Below are 4,290 nucleotides of genomic sequence, written 5' to 3' on the forward strand. Positions count from 1 at the left end.
GCACATGTAAGGTGACCGTGTATGCATAGAGACGGTCATGTGCACATATAAATGATCGTGTACGCATAGAGACGCACACGTGTAGTTGAATGGGGACCGTGTGCGTATAGACATGTGGACATGTAAGATGACCTTGTACGCATACAAAGACGCACACGTGTACAAGCAAGGTGACTGTGTGCGTATAGAAACGCACACGTATACATGCAAGGTGACTGTGTGCATATAGAGACGCTCACGTACACATACAAGGTGACTGTGTGCGTATAGATACGCACACGTACACATGCAAGATGACTGTGTGGGTATAGAGACACACACGTACACATACAAGGTGACTGTGTGTGTATAGAGACGCACATGTGCACATGCAAGGTGACTGTGTGCGTATAGAGACGTACACGTACAAACGTTAGGGGGCTGTGTGCACATAGAGACGCACACGTACACATGGAATATGACTGTGTTCACATAAACACGCACACGTGCACATGCAAGGTTACCGTGTGTATATAGAGACTCACACGTACACATGCGAGGTGACTGTGTGCGTATAATACACGCACACGTACACATGCTAGGGGGCCGTGTATATATAGAGAACACGTGCACATGTAAGGTGACTGTGTGCGTATAATACACGCACACGTGCACATACAATGTGACTGCGTGCTTATAGAAACGCACACGTACACATGCTAGGGGGGCGAGTATATAGAGACTTTTTTCATGAAAATGGCAGTTGCTGACAAGACTGACGAATAAACACCATATGAGGACGGAGCCTCATATGGTGTAGTGTTTGTGGAGTTCCCACGGGCGGTTTGGCCAGTTTATATAAAAATATAGACGACATATAAACTATGAACTCCAACCTCATAAATGAATATGTTGCAACGCGAATAACAAGTTTATCATTTCCATTTTTTTTGTGTGTGTGCGAGGTTTAAGAATTCCTAGATTCCTATTTCTTATCTCCATTGTTACATATTTTATCAAGACTTTTTATTCCATTATCTCTCTCTCTCTCTCTGTATATATATATATATATATATATATATGTATATACATATATATATATGTATATAAATATATATATATATATATATATATATATATATATATATATATATATATATATATATATATATATATATGTGTGTGTGTGTGTGTGTGCATGTATATATATTTGCAGAAACCACTTGGAAAATAAAAGAAATGAATACCGAACGTTTTCGTCTATTCAAGACATCATCAGGGTACAAAGGATACAAAAAATGACCAAAGGTCACAATATGTACATGGTAGTAGAGGAACTGGGAAAGGTTCATGGTACCCGATTCCAGAAGAATCATTTACAATCTTTTTAATAATAAAATTATTTAATTTATACAAACCTAAGGTTAAATTCATATTATTTTCAAAACTATTTTTAATGTGACATGACTCAACTATGTTCCGTTCTACAATATTATGACATGATGTAATAACTTTTTTGTTTTCCCAGTCAATACTATGGGAGAACTCTTTTTGGTGGACGAAAAGTACGCTTGACATTTGACCCGTTCTTATGTTGTATTTATGTTGACTAATCCTTTTGTTTAAATCTTTTCCTGTTTGGCCTATGTACTTAAAATCACACATTTTATAAGATATACTGTAGATACATCCTTCTTTTTCATTTGGAAAATTCTTAATAAGATAGTTCTTAACAATATTGTTGTTATTAAATATCACCTGAATACCAAAGCTTATAAATATTTGAGGAAGGGTGATAAAATTTTCACGATATGGAATTGGTAAAATGTTCTTCAATCTAAATTCGTTTACTTGAGAGGTGTTAAAATATGTTCTTCTGGCTTTTTCTTGTGCTCTATCCATCAGATATTTTAGATATTTCAATTTTTTACCAATCTCGTAAAAAAAAATTACTTCATCTTCAAGATACTCAGGAGAACATACTCTAAACACTCTCAAGAACATCGAAGAAAAAACAGATAACTTCATATTTTGATGATGGTATGAATAGAAATTAATATATGAAAGAACATTAGTTGGTTTTCTGTAGACATTAGATTTAAAATATCTACCACATCGATGAATACTTACATCTAAGAAAGGCAATGTGTTGTTCTCTTCTGTCTCAAATGTGAATTTTATAGACGGAACCAAACTATTTAACTTTAACAATTATTGTTATCACGTGTGCTTAGTGATTTGTTTTGCACATGTATATATGTATGTATATATATATATATATATATATATATATATATATGTATATATATACATATATATATATATATATATATATATATATATATATATATATATCTCACAAACATACTACCTATTTCTTCCCTTTTACTCTCATCTGTACCACATCCACGCACATTAAAAGACCCAAACCTTAGGGTGCTGGTCCGAGGCTTTCCAGCCCCTCTTATGCCTTCTTTTTTTCCTTTAGGAATTTCCCCTGTGGGGCTACAAGAAGAAGGATGCCTAGTCCCAATCCCCGTCCCTTTCTTCTCGCCTCTTACGATCCAAGTGGGAATACTTGGTGGCAGTATTCTTTTCCCCAACCACAGGGAATTCCCCCATCACAGAAAAGGAATACTCAGAGAAATGGTACAGGACAGCAACAAGGGGTTGGAGGACAGCATAACGGAGGGACAGTCGTAGTATAAAAGTGTCATCATTTCTCTATGAACAGAGTTTTCCTCTATCATAGACAAAATGATGTGAGAAGAAAGATGGATGTGTTGGCTTTGAGTGAAACTAAGTTGAAAGGGAAGGGTGAGTGTAAGTTTGGGAGTGTAAGTGGGAGGTTATCAGGAGTGAAGAGAGGGCGAGGGAGGGAAGGGGTGGCTATTCTAGTAAGTGAAGAGATAGGTAAACGGGTAGTGGAGTGGAAGGAGGTTTCCTCAAGGATAATGTGGATGAAGGTGAAACTGGGGAAGGAGATGTGGGTCTTTGTAAGTGCATATGGGCCTGGCAGTGAGAAGAGTGTAGAAGAAAGGGAGGCCTTTTGGATAGATCTAAATGAGTGCATAGAGGATTTGGGAAGAAATGTCAATGTAATAGTACTGGGAGACCTTAATACTAGGGTGGGAAATGGTCCAATCGATGGAGTGGTTGAGAAATGTGGAGTTCCAGGAAAGAATCGTAGTGGAGAGTTGATGGTGGAAATGTGTCTAGAAAGAGAGTTGATGAGAGCAAATACAGTGTTTCGGAAGAAAGTCAAGCATAAGTACACATGGGAGAGGGTGGTGGAGGGAAGGGTGGTAGATAGAGCGCTAATGGATTATGTAGTGGTAAATAGGATTATGATAGGAAGAGTTAAGGATGTACATGTGCTAAGGGGAGAGGGTGGGGGAATATCAGATAATTTTTTGGTGGAAGGTAAGTTGAAAGTGGAGGATAGATGGAGGAAGAGGAAAGGGACAAAAGGTAGGGAGGTTCTTAGAGTGAACTCTTTGAATGAGAAGGAAAAGGAGAAGGAGTACGGAAAGAAGCTGAAGGGGGAGTGGGAGGGAGTAAAGGGTAGAGTAGAGCTGGGTGTGGAGGAGGAATGGGGATGGTTCAAGGAGGGAGTCATAAAGTGTGCAAGGATGGTGTGTGGAACAAGAAGGACAGGGGGAAATAGAAGAAAGGGTAGTGAATGGTGGGATGAGGAAACAAAAAAGGTTGTAGAAGAGAAGAAGCGAGCTTTCACAGATTGGTTACAAAATAGGACGAGGGAGTCATATGAGAGGCACAAGGAAAAGAAAAGAGAAGTAAAGCAAAAGGTAAAGGTTGCAAAGAGGAGAGCAGATGTGAAATGGGGTAAGAGTTTGACAGAAAATTTTGAAAGTAATAAAAAGATGTTTTGGAAAGAAATTAAGAGAGGAAGAGGAGGCGAATCAAGTAGAGAAGAAAAGGTAAAAGGTGCAGATGGAGAGATGATAATGGAAGAGAAGGCAGTAAGGGGAAGATGGGCAGAATATTTTAGGGAGTTGCTAAATGTGAAGGAGGATAGGGAAGGAAAGATTGCTGCAGTGGGAAGTGCGAAGAAAATGAGAGTGATGAATGAGGAGAATGGAGGAGAAATAAGGAAGGATGAGGCGAAGGCAGTTATTAAGATGATGAAAGCAGGTAAGGCACCTGGTCTGGATGGATGCCATGCGGAATGTCTGAAAAAGTGAGGTACAGTGATAGTGGACTGCATGGTGAGGTTATTTAATGTTTGTTGGAGAAAGGGTAGAGTGCCGGAGGACTGAAGGAGTTCCTGTATAGTTCCTCTTTACAAGG

Source organism: Oratosquilla oratoria, chromosome 10, assembly GCF_046742065.1.
Source record: "Oratosquilla oratoria isolate Oo_2021 chromosome 10, ASM4674206v1, whole genome shotgun sequence".
Taxonomy (NCBI): domain Eukaryota; kingdom Metazoa; phylum Arthropoda; class Malacostraca; order Stomatopoda; family Squillidae; genus Oratosquilla; species Oratosquilla oratoria.